Raw genomic sequence first — 18,273 nt, forward strand, 5'->3', positions numbered from 1 at the left:
AATGCAAACTTGAAACCAGCAGTTGATGGGACAGAGTTGCTCCGGCCTCTGGCAACCCCTGGCATTCCCTCCCGCTCCCACTCGCTACGAACAGCAAGCAAAGTGGCAGTGGCTTGATGTTGGACAAACTGCTTTAGTTCCCTGCGGAGGGCACAATCATACACATGTTCAACAAATTGATCACGCAGTAAAACACAGGAGTTTGGTAGGCCATTAGGAGCATTGGTTACAACCCTGTCCATTAAACACATTAAGGCATGGGAAAATTCCTGTAATGTCTCACCCTCGTGCTGCTTTCTTGAGAAAAAGTCTTCCTGCAGAGAAACATAGGACTTGTAACACCCGTATAAGTCCTGCAGTATATCAAGGATTCTGTCTGGGTCCTCCCTTTCCTCTCTAGGTCGATACTTCATCTCTTCTCTGGCCTCACCTTCCAAATGGTCATAGGTAAAAACTGCTCGATCAGCTCTAGACAAATGGCGGGCACGCATACAGGCTTGAACTTCTTCTGCCCATTCTGAAATGCTAAGACCAGTTTTACCTCTAAACATTGGACATTTTCTATCCCTAGGGACGTAAACCAGCAGCTCAACCACTGGTGCACTCAAGGGGGGCTGAGAGGAAGAGTTAGCTACTGATGCAGCACTAGTACCAGGTGCTGCTTCCTGTTCCCGCAGCAGCCGGTTCTTAGATTGAAGTTGCGCCACCAGTTCTTTTAATTGGTTCAGTTCTTCTGCCATGATGAAGAAGGAGAAAAGAGCAAGTTGAGGTTAGCCCAGGACTGTTGCTTGAAGCTCAACACACTTGCAGAATCAGCTGCTGTTTTGCCTTTGCCTTACAACTAAAGAGGTAAAACGACACTGTAATACACAATCACGAAAAAATGAACCAACTGGTATACAAAACAAAAAAATGAACACGTCTCTGCTTTTACAGTAATCCTGCCGGAAACGCCAGAATGTGGCAGGGTGGTGGGGAGCTGAGACACTCAGTGGACTAAGGGTAGGCTTAGTGTATGATAAACCAGAGACAATAATAAAACGGACCCGACAACGCCACCTGGGGAATTTCACCCCAGGAAATATTAAAAAAACACCAGACAAAGGCAACACAGGTTCAATAACCGAAGTAAGACAGAGACATGGTTCCAAAAAGACAATGTAAATTTATTAATGATTTAGACTGGAAGTTTCTGTGAAGAGTGGGTGTTAGTTATTGCTGTAAGGAGATAAATTAGTCAATTTAGGAAAAAATATCAAAGTTTATTACAATAATTGTTATATTTTATGCTAAAAAGACACTTCCAATCCAAGTTAATTTAAAAATAGCAAAATGGGAAGGGAAAGTGAGGAGTGCCAGTAGAGGGGAGGCAGCCTAACTGTGTTCCAGGAGTGCAACTTACTAACCACTCGTGAACCCACAGCAAACGGCAATCACAGCAAACAGGTGCAAACTATTGTGTCCCGGTGCGCTTATCACTACAAACAGTGCAGGGAACAACCTTGAGTGCCTAGCCTCTACCCGCAGCCGGCAACCACTTCACTATGAGGGGAGATAACAAAAGGATTAAGCAAAGAAAAGCAAATAAAAGCAAATAAACCAGTTGGTTCAGTGTACAAAATACATCAAGGCAAATACATCAATCTAGGCAAAACAGCAGCCAATAAAAGGCCTGAAATACAGAAAAGAAACCTGTTACAAATTATAATTTCTTTATAACAATGTAATACATATGTAATAAACACTCGAGTTATGTTGCCCTGCTTACCAATTAACTGGCTTCACTAAGACACTGAAATGAGGTGACAGCTAGCCAGACTTAGCCAGGTTCAATAACTGAAGTAAGACAGAGACATGGTTCCAAAAAGACAATGTAAATTTATTAATGATTTAGACTGGAAGTATCTGTGAAGAGAGGGTGTTAGTTATTGCTGTAAGGAGATAAATTAGTCAATTTAGGAAAAAATATCAAAGTTTATTACAATAATTGTTATATTTTATGCTAAAAAGACACTTCCAATCCAAGTTAATTTAAAAATAGCAAAATGGGAAGGGAAAGTGAGGGGTGCCAGTAGATTACCAATTAACTGGCTTCACTAAGACACTGAAACGAGGTGACAGCTAGCCAGACTTCAAGTCTTTATGTCTCGGGTAAAGGACCAGCAGGAAAACAGTAACTAAATACGAGAAATAAAATGGGTCCTTTAAAATATCTTCACCTCTCAGAATGGGTTAACAATATTTTAAAAAGACAAATCTTAAACCGGACACCAGTTCACATGAAGCAGAGAGGCAGACAGACAGGGGACTATTTCAAGACAAATAACTTTGTAAGTGAATGCAAAATCACTCAGAACAAGCTTGAAATAATAATTTTGACTCAAAACCTACCTCAACACAGGGAACATGTGGCAACCAGGAAGCAGACAAGAGAAAAGGCAGCCATGTTGCCACAGGTGCTTTATATATGGTTCAGCTGATTAAGGGGCTGGGCCCGAGGAGGAGTTGATCTACTTTCAAGAGGCTGCATTCAAGACCAACAATGAAAAACACAGGCTAGAACCACAACTCCCACTACATGTATTTAGATGACATCCTGATTTTCTCCCCCGATGAGGAAACTCACACCCTTCATGTCCACTGTGTACTGCAGCGACTTCTCCAGAGTCAGCTGTATGTCAAAGCGGAAAAATGCGAGTTTCACAAGCCCTCAGTATCCTTCTTGGGGTTTGTGCTAGCTGAGGGGGAGGTTAAGATGGATCCTCAGAAGGTTTCTGCTGTGGCCGATTGGCCTACCCCTATATCTCATAAAGATGTCCAGAGGTTCCTAGGTTTTGCCAATTTTTACCGCAAGTTTGTCAGGAATTTCAGCTCAATAGCTTCGCCTTTGCGCGAGTTAACCTCTCCACACACATCTTTTGTGTGGACCTCTGCTTGTGCTTCTGCTTTTCAGAGTCTAAAACGGAGCTTCGCTTTAGCACCCATCCTCGCTTTTCCGGACCCCAGCCAGCAGTTCGTCGGCAGACGCCTCCGATGTTGGGATCGGAGCTATCCTTTCCCAGATTTCCCTCGGAGATGGTAAGCTTCATCCCTGTGCTTACCTCTCCAGGAAGCTCTCCCCGGGAGAGAGAAACTATGACATCGGCGACCCTTGAGCAGCTGGCTGTTAAAGCGGCCCTGGAGGAGTGGAGGCACTGGCTGTAGGGTAAATAGAGCTCCAACCCCATTTTTGGTATGGACTGATCACAAAAGCCTTGAATATTTAAAGTCTGCTAAGAGGTTGAACTCAAGGCAAGCTAGATGGGCCATGTTTTTTAATAGGTTTCATTTTACCCTGTCTTACCACCCTGGTTCTAAGAACACTAAGGCATCAGGCCTTGTCTCGTCTCTTCTCTAGTGAGAAGCCTGTATCTAACCCTGAAACTATCCTGCCTAAATCTTGCTTTGTTTCTGCCATGACTTGGAGCATTGAAGCTAAGGTTAAGGAGGCCACTAAAGATGCTGTTACCATGCCTGAATGTCCCGCTAATAAACTCTTTGTTCCTCTCTCCTTACGAGGAGAAGTTATCTACTGGGCTCACACGAATAAGACTGTTTTCCACCCTGGCATAAAGAAGACATTGTGGCCAGCCTAAGGCACACCTGTGCAATAATCATGCTGTCTCATCAGCATCTTGATATGCCACACCTGTGAGGTGGATGGATTATCTTGGCAAAGGAGAAATGCTCACTAACACAGATTTAGACAAATTTTTGAACAATATTTGAGAGTAATAAGCCTTTTGTGTACATAGAAAAAGTCTAAGAAAAAGTCTTAGATCTTTGAGTTCAGCTCATGAAAAATGCGTTTATATTTTTGTTCAGTGTTACTGAACACAAGTCTTTTAGTACCAGGGTCCCTAGGGCAAAATCACTTCATGTGTGGGCTGCAAAATAATAATAATCACCTTGGGGCAGAACCTAAACCTTTCTTAAACCTTTCCTGCATGCATTATATGAGAACATTTTAACTTGAAATGTATTCATAGGAATAAAAAGGCCAATGGATTTTCATGCTCTACATATCTGCTTTACTTGTGTCTTTTCAGGGATTACACCTACCATATCATGAATGGGAGGACAGTGGCTTGCCTGATGATCCATACCATGGTGTCACTGTTCCTGAAACAGGCTATGTATTGAGCCCTGAACAAATGGTAGCACTAAAGGGAGCCATAGACCCCTTGAATGGTTATAGACCTCCAGAATGGTTGTTTAAAAATTTGACATCCATATAAAATAGATTAATACAATTTAAAGGGCCCATTTTCAAACTTTGTCAAACAAAGAAGGGATTTTGTGGTCCCTGTCATGGTTGTTAGTTTTGTCACTTGTATTTTTGTGGGTTTTTGTGTTTGGGCTTGTTCTCTTGTGTTTTCCTTTTCTTTTCGTGGTGTGGCAGGGGGCGTGGCTGACCTACTTTCTGTCTCCTGAGCAGCAGCTGAATGCACACCAGAGCCTCATCCACCACTAATCAACTCTCCCATAAAAGCCTGGTCCTCGGCTGGTGGGCCGTAGGACCCAATCTACTACACTTCCAATCACATACAACTGCCAGGTATTCTACACTGGTCAGGTGACACACTTCCCCTCCACGTTTTGGTGGACTCTGGTGCTGATGATAGTTTTATTGAAGCTGAGCTAGTGTTACAGGCAAATATCCCTACGGTTGAGTTATCTGAGTCCAAAAATATATTAGCCTTAAATAGCCCGTCAAATGTCTCGTGTCACACGTCGCACTGTTCCCCTGTCACTGACCCTCTCCGGGAAACAAACTGAGACCATTGAACTGTATGTCATTCCTTCACCCTCTCCTACAGTAGTTCTTGGTTTTCCCGGGCTAAAACTTCACAATCTAGCCATAGATTGGTCCACTTCTCTAATTACTTCCTGGAGTTCTTTTTGTCACCAGAGTTGTTTGAGGTCAGCTATTCCTGTAGGCTGCTCCCTTTCCCAGAGACTGACCTGTTAGCCGTCCCCAGTGCTTACCATGATCTCAGTCAAGTGTTCAGTAAATCTTCTATCTTTACCCCCACACAGACCTTACGACTGCGCTATTGACTTGCTGCCAGGCGCCCCCCTGCCAACCAAGAAGCTCTGCAATCTTTATAAACCGGAAAGAGATACCATAGAGTCATAAATCCGTGACTCCCTGGCTGCTGGTCTCATTAGACCAGGTTCTTTTTAGTGGAGACGAGTGCAGCCTGTCCACATTTGACTCCAAACAGCAAAGTTATGTAATGTAAGAAGGGGGTTCCTGAACATTGTATTTTATTTTATTTTTTTATCCCAAACATCTTTTGTTATGTCATTAATGTCACTTACAACACCGTCCTATCTTGTGTAAAGTGAACTTTTTATAATTGTAAAGCATGGTTTTCTTCACACCGCTCGCTGCACTGTCCCGTTTCTCAAATGTATCTTAAATCATGTCTTGGATTCTGTGGTGATTTGACGACAATAACACTAAAGCCTTCACGTGGCTTCTACACTTTATATTTGTAAACCAAAATGTCATTGTTGTAAAACACACACACGCACACTCACACTCTGGTCTTTCATGGATTTTTCTGCATGTTATGAGAGTGAAATAATGTGTTTGTTGGCTTGTACGGTGCCGTATACTGTTACATTGAACTAAGTCCTCTTTAACAGGGAAAGAGTCGGATACGAAGCTGCTCATAAAGCTAAGGTCCAAAAATGACAATCTGTTTATCGGGAGGAGAAATACTGCAAAGAAAGCGTGGGGGTGAGTTCAGTTTCACATCAGTTTTTCTGATTGTTATTCTGCTTTCCAGAGCACCCAAACCTCCCTCTGTGGTTGATCAGTTGATCACATGTTTAAGAAATGTTGTGTTTGCTGGAATTATAATGTGTCTTGCTCAGTGTTACTGTTCAGAGCTCAGGCTTTGTCCCTAACTTAGTAGATCAGCGAGAACAGCCCTGCTTATAACTTTGACTCACTTAAAATGTGTGTTACATAGCTGAATAGATTCAGGCATATTTACCCGACTGAAATAAAGACAAAATTTGCATTATTTTTTACTAGAATGATTCAAATATATTTTAGGTGACAGTACAGGAGATGAAATAAGTTGACATGATTTCTGCTCCACAGCGAAGTGAGAAGGCTCATGCAGCTAGAGGGCAAGGTGACCACGTCCTAGGTCACTAAAAAGTGGGACAACCTGAAAAGAAAATGCAAGGTAAGATTGTATATGTATGCTCTCACTGCAGGTTTTAAGCATTAGTGAAGCTTGTCGTTTCACATAATGCAACATGTTGTAGTGGTTTCAGTTTGTGAGCATCTCACTGATAAATCCTGTTTTCTGTCTTCCAGGAGCTCAGAAATCCCCCAACAGGGACGGGGACAGACAGGGGGGAGGCCAAGGCAGCAACTTGGCCCTGGTTTTCCCTCATGCATGAGGCCATCGGGGGGCGGCCCTCTTTTGACCGACCCACCCTGATGGACTCATGTGTGGGGGACAGCCATGAGCCCCATGCTGCTGTGGCCTCTGGAGGTGATGGCCCATCATCTCCTGTTGCCACATGTAGTCGCCAGGCTTGTGAGGAGGAGGAGGAGGAGGGGTGCACACAGCCTGGCACAAGTTGTGGCAGCACCACAGATGATGGGCCATCCACCTCTGCCTGCACCCCCCCCCCCCCCCCAAAAAAAGGAGGAGGACCTCCAGGGCAGCCCTCTTGGACTTCCTGAAAAAGGAAGCGAGGAAAGAAGATGAGCAGTTTGCCACAATGCCGGCAAACACCGAAAAGTTGTTGGCGCTGGTGGAGAACATGTCTCAAAACAATTAGGATTATTTTGAAATTTCTTTGTTAAAATTTCATTTGAAGTCTCGTTTTTTGTGTATTTATAGTTTATTTATTTAGTATTATTTGTTATTTATACTTCTTTGTTACATTTGTTTGATAAATTCATAGATTACATATCTTTCATTTGTGTTCTTCAAATTCTGGGTGTCAAACTTTACAGTGCAGATCTCTACAAAGGTTGTTGTGCGAACAGTATCATATATTTGAAGACATAAGTACTTTCATGATACAATTTTACATCCCAATAAAGAGTTGGTGATATCCCTTGTTTCTGTGTCTTCTCTTTTTGAAAGGTGCTTCAGTTCACCTGGGGTCTGTTTCACAAAGCAGGTTCAACAAACTTTGAGTCTAACCCTGAACTCTGTTGATTTACTCTGAGACGGTTCCAGAACAGCTGAACAGAGTTAGTTCAATCAACTCTGAGTAGGTTCAGCCAGAGTTAAGTGCGTGCACGCTGACTGTAAAAGCCAGCATTAATGGAGCCCCGATACCACGATTCACCATAGCTCTAAATCCTCATGCGGCATTCAGCGAATACGAGCATGTTTTTAGAAAAGTAAAGTAACACGGCTGCAACTGCAAAAGAGAGAGAAGAGGCGTGGGAAGAAACTGCTGCTCGAGTAAATTTGCAAGTTTGAACTGGTCTATTTATTTAATACTTAATCATGACCGGAAGCTAAAATTTATATTAATTTAGGAGCAATCCGGCGGAAGAAAAAAACATACATGGAAGCACTTCAATCATATTTTGAATATTAAACTAATGAAATATAATTCAGTGGCAATTTTAATGTACATTAGCTTTATCCCTAACATGATGCTGACTTCACATACATTCAAATTCAAATTCAAATTTTATTTGTATAGCGCCAAATCATAACCAGGGTTATCTCGAGACACTTTACAGAAAGAGCAGGTCTAGACCGACTCTTTGTTAAGTTATTTAAAGAGAGGCCCAACATGAATCCACCATGAGTAGCACTTAGCAATTCGGCACATTGGCAAGGAAAAACTTCCTTTTAACAGGCAGAAACCTCGAGCAGAACCAGACTCATGTTGAACAGCCATCTGCCTCGACTGGATGGGCCAAAAATGGGATAGAAGGAGATGCAGGATAGAGACAGGCAAAGAGAGCAACAACATATGTTCTTGCTACCACAACAACATATGTCCTTGTTACATGAACAACAACAGACACATACTTATGGTTACAATGCCAGTAATAGTGGTAGACTAGGGTGAAGATTGGCTAAATAAATAAATAAATAAATAAATTAGCGAGAGAAGCAGAGTAATGATAAAGGCTGAGGTAATCGTAATTGTAACAGTTGAAGTCAACAGGTCTACTATTAGCATTAGCAGCAACAATAATGATACTATGGGGAAGGCTGATGTTAGTAGTTGTTGCAGTCGAGCAGGTCCACAGCAGCAGGTGGTCTGCAGCAACGATCCTCAGGAACCTTCAAGACAAGGGAGCACAAGAACTCCCGGGAAGATATGTGGTTAGTAATGTTAATGGGACCGGAAGATACAGAGTTAATGAGCTGCATTAATATGACAGAGAGAGAGAGAGAGTGAGAGAGAGAGGAAGAGAGAGAGAGAGAGAGAGAGAGAGAGAGAGTCAGAGAGTCAGAGAGAGAGAGAGAGAGAAGCTTGGTGTGTCAGATCCCCCCGGCAGTCTAAACCTATAGCAGCATAACTATGGGCTAGTCCAAGCCTGAGCCAGCCCTAACTATAAGCTTTATCAAAGAGGAAAGTTTTAAGTCTACTCTTAAAAGAAGAGAGGGTGTCTGCCTCCCGGACCTTGACTGGTAGATTGTTCCAGAGGAGGGGGGCCTGGTAATTGAAGGCTCTACCTCCAACACTACTCTTAGAGACTTTAGGTACCACAAGCAGGCCTGCATCCTGGGAGCGCAATGTTCTAGAGGGGTAATATGGCACTATGAGCTCTTTAAGATATGATGGTGCCTGACCATTAAGAGCTTTGTAAGCAAGAAGAAGGATTTTAAATTCTGTTCTAGATTTTACAGGAAGCCAGTGCAGAGAGGCTAATACAGGAGAGATGTGCTCTCTCTTCCTAGTTCTTGTCAGCACACGTGCTGCAGCATTTTGTACCAGCTGCAGAGTTTTTAGTGACTTATTAGGGCAGCCTGATAGTAACGAGTTTCAATAATCCAACCTGGAAGTAACGAATGCATGGACTAGTTTTTCTGCATCGTTTTGAGACAAGATGTGTCTGATTTTTGCTATGTTGCGAAGATGAAAGAAGGCTGTCCTTGATATTTGTTTTATGTGGGAGATGAAGGACATATCCTGATCAAATAGAACTCCCAGATTCCTAACAGTAGTGCTGGATGCCAGGCTGATGCCATCTAGGGCAGCTATATCATTAGAGAAAGAGTCTCTAAGGTGTTTTGGGTCGAGCACAATAACTTCAGTTTTGTCTGAATTAAGTAGCAGAAAGTTTCTAGTCATCCAGATCTTTATGTCCTTAAGGCATGCTTCTAGTTTAGATAGCTGATTGGTTTCGTCTGGCTTCATAGATAAGTATAATTGAGTATCATCTGCATAACAATGAAAATTAATGGAGTGTTTCCTCATGATATTACCCAGAGGAAGCATATATAAGGTAAAAAGAATCGGTCTGAGCACAGAACCTTGTGGAACTCCATAACTTTGGTGTGCATAGAGGACACATCATGAACATTAACAAACTGAGATCGATCTGATAGATAAGATTTAAACCAACTTAGTGCAGATCCTGTAATGCCAATTAAATGTTCTAATCTCTGTAACAGGATGTGATGGTCTATCGTGTCGAAAGCGGCACTAAGATCTAACAGGACGAGTACAGAGAGAAGTCCTCTGTCTGAAGCAGTAAGTAGATCATTTGAAACTCGCACAAGGGCTGTCTCAGTGCTATGGTGGACTCTAAATCCTGACTGAAAGTCCTCAAATAAACTGTTGTTATGAAGAAAGTCACATAATTGATTAGCGACTGCTTTCTCAAGGATCTTTGAGATAAAAGGAAGGTTAGATATAGGTCTATAGTTAGCTAAGGTGCCTGAATCTAGGGTAGGCTTTTTAAGAAGTGGCTTAATTACAGCTAGTTTAAAAGACTGGGGTACATAGCCCGTCGATAAAGACATATTGATCATATCTAGTAAAGAAGTGCTAATTGAGGGAAAGACTTCCTTAAGCAGCTTGGTTGGAATTGGGTCTAAAAGACAGGTTGATGGTTTAGACGAAGATATTTAGCTCAGGAAGGTCAATTGGAGAAAAACAGTCAAGGTAAACATCAGGTTTTTGAGCAGTTTCCAAAGATACATCTGCACCAGTTAACGGCAGGAGGTTACAAATTTTGTCTCTTATCTTTAGGATTTTGTCATTAAAGAAGCTCATAAAATCATCACTGCTGAGGCCTATCGGAATACTTGGCTCAGTGGAGCTGTGACTCTCTGTCAGCCTGGCTACAGTGCTGAAAAGGTACCTGGGATTGTTTTTATGTTCTTCCATGAGGGAGGAGTAGTAAACACCTCGAGCATGCCGTAGGGCCTTCCTGTATTTATTAAGACTATTTTGCCAGAGTAAACGAGACTCTTCTGTTTTGGTGGATCGCCACATTCTTTCAAATTTACGCGACATTTGCTTCAAGTTACGAGTTTCTGAGTCATACCATGGAGCTAGCCTCTGTCGTTTAATAATCTTCTTTTTTAAGGGGGCAATCGAGTCTAGAGTACTTCTCAGAAAACCTGCAGTACTATCAACAAACTGATCAAGCTGAGAGGGACTAACATTAGCATAAGAGCTTTCTGTAGTAAACAGATGTGGTAAAGAATTAAAAGCAGCTGGAATTGTTTCCTTAAATTTAGCTACAGTCCTATCAGACAAACATCTTGTGAGTACATTTTTGTTAACTGGAGAGTAGTCGGTTAATAGGACATCGAATGTTACTAAATAGTGATCTGATAAAAGAGGATTTTGTGGGAAGACAATTAAGTTTTCGGTTTCAAGGCCATAAGCTAGAACAAGGTCGAGGGTGTGGTTAAAGCGGTGAGTAGGCTGGTTTACATTTTGAGTGAAACCAATAGAGTCCAAAAGGGACATAAATGCCATGCTAAGACTATCATTATCAACATCTACATGAATATTGAAGTCCCCTACAATAATTATTTTATCTGAACTCAGGACTAAATCTGATAAAAACTCTGAGAATTCAGTTAGAAAATCAGAGTATGCGCCAGGAGGGCGGTATACTATCACAAATAAAACAGGCTGTAAAGTTTTCCAAGCTGGGTGTGAAAAACTCAGAACAAGGCTTTCAAAAGAGCTGAAACTAAGTTTTGGTCTAGGGTTGATTAGAAGACTAGAACTGAAAATAGCTGCCACTCCACCACCTCGACCAGTGTCTCGAGGAGGATGAGTATTAAGATGACTGGGAGGAGTGGATTCATTTAAGCTGACATATTCTTCCTGACACAGCCAAGTCTCAGTTAAAGAGAGTAAATCAATATGGTAATCTGATATCAGATCGTTCACTAATAGAGCTTTAGATGACAGGGATCTGATATTTAACAGACCACATTTAATTCTCATATTTTTTGGCATAACTTTCGTTGTTTTTTTAATTTTTATTAAATTATTTTGATTTACTCCTTTTTTATTTGAGTTTGAATTAACTGTAATAAAAGGCCTGGGTTGGGGGGCAGACACAGTCTCTATTGCATTAACATTGTGGCTGGGAAACTGCTCACAGGGAAGCTCAGAGGAGTGTGTAGGACTACAGCTCTGCCTCCTGGTCTCAACTCTGGTTTGTCAGGTTTCACGACTAACAAACTTAGCCATATTACGAGACAAAAGAGCTGCACCATCCAAAGTGGGATGAATGCCGTCTCTTCCGATAAGACCAGGCTTTCCCCAGAATGTCTGCCAGTTATCTATGAAGCCAACATCGTTTGCTGGGCACCACCTCGACAGCCAGCGGTTGAATGATGACATGCGGCTATACATGTCATCACTCGTCAGATTGGGCAGGGGTCCAGAGAAAACTACGGAGTCTGACACTGTCTTTGCAAATGCACACACCAACTCAACATTGATTTTAGTGACTTCCGATTGACGTAACCGGGAGTCATTAACGCTGACATGAATTACAATCTTATCAAATTTACGATTATCCTTTGTCAGCAGTTTTAAATTTGACTCGATGTCGCCCGCTCTGGCCCCAGGAATACATTTCACTATGGCCGCTGGCTTCGCTAACTTCACGTTTCTGACTATGGAGCTGCCAATAACCAGAGTCGGTTTCTCAGCGGGTGTGTCGCTGAGTGGGGAAAACTTGTTCGAAACGTGAAGTGGTTGGTGGTGAACCATGTGCTTCGTCTTGCGGCTATGCTTCCCTCTGAGAGTAACCCAGCCACTGCATCCCGGCTGCTCGGGAGTTGCCGGGGGAGAAGCTACGCTAGGTCGGCCCGCACCGGCTACTGGCCCTGGGGGCTTGCTGCTGATTACAGCAGCTAGCGATGCTTGGTTTTCCAAGGTGCGGAGCCGCGTCTCTAATTCCGTGATCCTCGCCTCCATAGCTCCAAAAATACTACATTTCATACAAGTACCCTTATCCGTAAAGGAGGTCGAGGTAGAGCTAAACATCTGACACACCGAACAGGGCAGATCAGGAGAGCAGGAGGGAGAAGGAGAAGACATTTCAATTGATTAAGCTAGCTGCTAAGCTAACGGCTAAGCGAGTATAAAGTTAAGGGTTTAGCAGATATGACGCTAATGCAACAACGAGAGTGCTTGATGAAAACTAGTGTCTGTTTAAGTACACAGCAGCTGAATAACCACAGTGATGATAACTACAGCAGATTAATCGATTTAGCTCGAGCTCTAGCAGCAGCTACAAACAGCACAGAACAACACAGTAGCAGCGAGAAAACAGGAAATGACGCAATGACGCAATACGCTCACCTGACGCAATACGCTCACGCACTCTGTGTCATAATTCATGTTGATTGAAATGAATTGTGTTAGTTTAAAAAAAAAAATAATCCAATAACTTATGGCGTCTTATTTGAGTGCTTTCGGCAGTGGTGGTGGAAAATCTAAAAATGATGACTTTGACACAGATTTGTCTTTTGATTTTTTTTAGCATAATTATAAAAGACTTTGCAAAGGGGTCAGAGCGGCACAGAGACGCAACATTTCTTCTTTTACTGCCTGCATTGGACTGTTAAAATTCTACACAAACATGCACAGTGCTTCGTGGTTATGGACTTTAAGAGTTGGAATAAAGGAAGAGACTGCAGATTAGTGCCTTCATTTTGGACACCTCATATGAATGTTGTTCAGTATCGTGTACAGGACATAGTTAGACAGTCTGTTGTGTAAACATACATTTAAATGGCCTTCAAGGCTTTGAGCCACATGTAAGTATTTATTTTTTTACCCTTTCAAAAGTAATGTTTAAAACACAGGAATGTGGCACAACTAAAATGACAACATAGAAATATACATAACTGAAAAGAAAAGCTTACAGTCACACGGCTTATCATAAAGTGTGGTGTCCCAGGCCTTCTTGTCCCCAAAGTCTACAAATAATCATGCTCTTGTAATTCCACAGGCTGCACAAGTGGAGCAGAGAGCCACCCTGCCAGTTCTTCTCGCTGGCCATGTCCGCTTTGTACCCCCCTCACTGGACATGGTGGATCCACACCAATGTCCCCAACATCCTCAACAGGCTCGAGGATGTCCCCCACTGTGAGGCAGATGTTATGTAGGACTGCACAGGCGGGGATGTCTGAAGGGACAAAGGTGTGGTCGACCTCCAGAGCCTTGAAGAACAGCGATCTCCAACGGGTCTTCAACATGCCAAAGGCCCGCTCTATAATACAAAACAAAAAAAGGCCTTGGCATGATGGTAGTTGAAGCGGCTCTGCACCCTCCCCTGCAGTGGTTCTCTGGGGTGATGATGGCCACAGGTGTCTCAGTGCAGGGGTAGCCACCAGGGGTGGACTGGGACAAAAATTCTGCCCTGGCATTTTCTGTCCAGACCAGCCCACTACATTATCAGCGGACACCATGTAGAAGTCCACAAATCTTGCGGCGTCTTCTCTCATGCATACTACAAAGGAGAGTCATATTCCTTGATAGCAGTTAACAAATAAAGCACGTAACACACACTCCTCACTCTCTACAGCTGTTTCCCTCTCATGTGATCCTGTCTTTGGGCTGACATACTCCTCACTCTTTACAGCCTTTTCCCTCTCAGGTGGTGCAGTCTTTGGGCTGCCTGTGTTGGTCTGACTCTCTCCCTGAATTGACCAGCTGGACTTGCCCTGAACCTGTCTGGGCTGGACATAGGGAAAGTATTTATCATTGGATGGGGAAATAACTCAAAACCACAGAATAATGTACGAGAAATTCTCACAAAACATAAGTACACCACATACATGTTTTTTTCTTTGCTCCACAACATTAACAGTGCATTGAGTTTTCACTGGTAGTGAAAAAAAATCATTTGAAAATATAGATAAAAGCTATAATTAAGTCTTATATAGTGCTCAGGGTCCAATATGACCCAATAGTTTTTTTAAACAGATTTTCTCAGTGGCTTTGGAGCATTTCTCACATCACTACTAACATTTGCACAACAGTTGGTGCATTTCTCAAAACAATTAGTACAAACTGCAAAACCTTGTTGATAACCTGCAAATGCATGTCACATGCTCAAAATGGAGGTCATTCCTCAAAAGCAAGTATTCATATCAATGAAAGTGTGTGTGCCATAAATAAAAGTCCTGACACCATCATTTATGAACAAGATAGTCAAATGGCTTTGTCATGTTTTCATTAGGACACTTTACTAGTGTTTTCCAATGCAAAAAAGTCAGATCTTTGTGACAATACCTGAAAATGCTCAAGACAGCACTATACACAGCCATTTGAAAACTAGAGTAAAAGTAACACATTTACACACAAATTAAAGTTACACACAAATTATACCTATTAAATAGTTATCACCTCAGTAAACAATAAATTATTGAAAGATTACAATAAATTCGATGTCAAATATTGCAAATTAAACTAATTATTTCCTATAGGCATTGTCTGAAAGCTTAACAGACCTACTCCTGAAACAAATATGTGACTTGAAATTTCAGATAAATAAAACATATAATAAAATAACAGTATGCTTTGTTCAGACTTAAGAATAACTTCTACTAGAGTGGAGAAAAATCAGGGAAGTTACTGGCAAGACAGTTATACCAGAAGGTGACTAGTTATGCCATACCAGCTGTTAAAAATGAGAAAGGTGAATTGATGACAAGTAGAATATTAATATTTTTTTATAGCCAACTTTATAAATCTGAGGTTTGAGGTGTTCTCAAAAATCCAAATGCCAGAAATGTCAGTGGACCAGAGAGGGTATTTAAACTGCCCCATAACAGTGTGGGAAGTTAAAAATGCTTTTTCATTACTTAAAATTGGTAAATCTCCTGGTCTAGATGGTTTTACCCAGAATATTATAAAAAAAGGTTTGGCAGACAGATTGGCCCCTATCCTAAAGAATGCCATAGAAGAATCCTTTTTACTTGGAAAACATTTATTGAGGCTCTGATCTCTCTGATTGCTCAGACAATGCCAGGCGCCTGTTACACCTAATGCAACTTAATCAGGGAGAAAGTACCCCAATAGCTGCATTCTCTCTGGATGCTCAAAAAGCATTCGATAGGGTGCAGTGGGAGGCTTTTTGCGGCATACTCTTGAAAATTGTATCATTTGGGTGAACATATTCTAAGATTAATCCAAAAAGTAACTGGACATGGTTGAAGTTCTTGAAGACTATTCACCTCTCATCAGACATGGCTTCTTCTAAACTGACTGCTGGACAGAGCTAGAAATATAAGGGTCTGTAGGTCATTAGTATGCTAATAGATGTGTAATCAGGGGTGAGTCGTTTGTCTGAGCTTTGAACCCAGTATCACTGAGAGTCGTTAGTACCCACTGGTGTTGATGGGTCGTTAAGCCCACGTGATCCTGAGTGTGATCTCAGCTGTTTGGACAGAGAATTTAACACTGCAATGTAAGTGGGTGATAGGTGGCTTCTTAGGCCATCACCTCTTTTTTTTCCAGTTTAACATAGATGGCTTCCTTGACATCTCTCTTGAACCTACAGTCTTCCCTTGCCAGGATGTGAACATTGCTGTCTTCAAAGGAGTGTCCTTTGTCCTTTAGATGTAGGTGGACAGCTGAGTCCTGACCTGAGGAGCTGACTCTCCTATGCTGGGCCATGCGTTTGTGATGGGGTTGTTTTGTTTCCCCAAAGTACAGGTCCCTGCATTCCTAATTGCATTGTACTGCATACACTACATTGCTCTGTTTATGTCTGGGTGTTTTGTCCTTAGGATGAACAAGCTTCTGTCTGAGTGTGTTTGATGGTTTGAAGTGTACTGGGATATTGTGTGTATTAAAAATCCTCCTAAGTTTCACAGATACTCCAGACAGATAGGCAATAGCAATGCTGTGGCATTTGTTCTCTTCTTTCCTGTTGGAGTTGTGTTTTTTAGAGGTCTTGCTGAAGGCCCAGTTTGGGTAGCAAGTGCCTCCCTGAGATTGTCCTTGTCCTTCTTCTTCCCCTTTGTCCTGGTGGGTACATTTTGAGCCCTATGTTGCAGGGTTCTAATGACTCAAAAAGTAAGTACTGTTCTGTGTGAGTGGGTTTCCTGTAAAATTCAATGTTGAGGCTTCTGTCCTCTTCAATGTGCACTGCACAGTCCAAGAAGGCCATGCTGTTTCCTCTCACATCGTCTCTGGTAAACTTGATGTTGCTGTTGCTGTCTACTGCGTTGATGTGTGCAGTGAAGGCTTCCACTTCCTTACACTGGATTTATACCCAGGTGTCATCTACATATCTAAACAAATGGCTTGGGGTAGCTCCCGTAAAGGAAGTTAGAGCTTTCCTCTCTATGTCCTCCATGTAGAGATTAGCCACTATGGGAGACACTGGTGAGCCCATGGCACAGTCATGCTTCCGTCCGTAGAAGCCTGCATTGTACTAAAAGTATTTGGTGTTTAAACAGAGATCCAGCATGGCGCAGATGTGGTCAGGTGTGAGAATGGTTCTGTTAGGTAGGGTTGTGTCCTGGTTGTGATCAGACGCTCCTTGATTGTCTTGACTGCCTCCATGGTGGGAATGCATGTGAAAAAGAAGGTCACATCATAGAACACTAAGGTTTCGTCTGAATCTACTATTGAGTTCTTTACCTTGTTGGTAAAATCCGGGAGTTCTTCACATGGTGTGGAGTGTTCCTTTAACCTCAGCTGTTCTGCTTCTGAATCCGATGGTTTATTGCTTTTTATAGCTGATTTTGTGGCTGTGATGAGGTTGACGACTGGTACTTCCTCTGGTATTACAGCAAAATTTAGACCCTTGGCTAGGACATTCTTCTCTGGTTGGGTGAGTTCCCTGTTGGACAGGTTTTTCATCCACTTCTCTCCCGTTGCTGGCTGTTCTGAAATGCCTTCCTCTCCTCTCCTGTCCAAGTTGATTGTTGTTTTCTGTGGGAATTGCTGTGTCTTTCCTGTAAAGAAAGGAATTTGCGTGTCTGTTGTTCCTTTACCTTATTGTGTTGTGTAGTCTGTATCCTTGAGACAAACTTGGATACTTCCTCCATAACTTCACAAGGAAGGTACAAGGACAAGTCCTCCCTTCTTTGGTCCAAATTTACTTCCAGGGTGTCACTGGTGAAATGTTGTATTCTCGCATTGAGCAGCTGGTTTTGGGCCCTATGGAGAATTTGTTAATAACAAATGGAGTAATATCCTACTATACTACTATTTCAACCTGTCACAAGGAACCAAACAAGGAGACCCCTTAGCCCTTTACTTTTTACACTATTCCTTGAACCCCTGGCCTCTGCAATTAGAGCAGAGGTCAGAATTAAGAGGGTTCTACAAGGTGGACATGAACGAAAGATGTTTGTATATGCAGACTAAATTTTACTTCTAATCAAGTATGCTGTAATCAGTGGCGACCCCAGGATTTTTTCATAGGGGTGGCTGGAGATGGCCACAGAAAATCTTACGGTGGCTCACCAAAACCAAAGTTATATGCACATGTTGAAAAAAGCTCCATCTCACCACAGCTGGCTATGCATTTTTTCATTTTCTTTCACACAAACTATAATGAAGAGCATAAGAAAAGTTATGATTTAAATTAATAGTACATAATATTGTACAGTGTTGTTGAGATTATTCTGAGCTTTCAACAAGTGGGGAAAAATAGCTAGGAGGGTCAGAGAAAAAAATGTGTCTGTAAAAGCCCACATTTGTTGGCTTCTGGCTCATTTTAATGGCACTCTTCTGCAGATACACTGATATGTATTATTACATATTTGTGTGATT

At 42.1% G+C, this 18,273-nt stretch overlaps 1 pseudogene; it reads right to left on the bottom strand.

The window, feature by feature from the left end:
- Nucleotides 1–15,850: 15,850 nt before the first annotated feature.
- Nucleotides 15,851–17,355, bottom strand: LOC138604801 (uncharacterized; annotated as a pseudogene).
- Between the last annotated feature and the right edge of the window lie 918 nt (nt 17,356–18,273).

Source organism: Semicossyphus pulcher, unplaced genomic scaffold (assembly GCF_022749685.1).
Source record: "Semicossyphus pulcher isolate SPU_LCO1_2020_fin unplaced genomic scaffold, fSemPul1.0.p SCAF_27, whole genome shotgun sequence".
NCBI classification, from domain to species: Eukaryota; Metazoa; Chordata; class Actinopteri; order Labriformes; family Labridae; genus Semicossyphus; species Semicossyphus pulcher.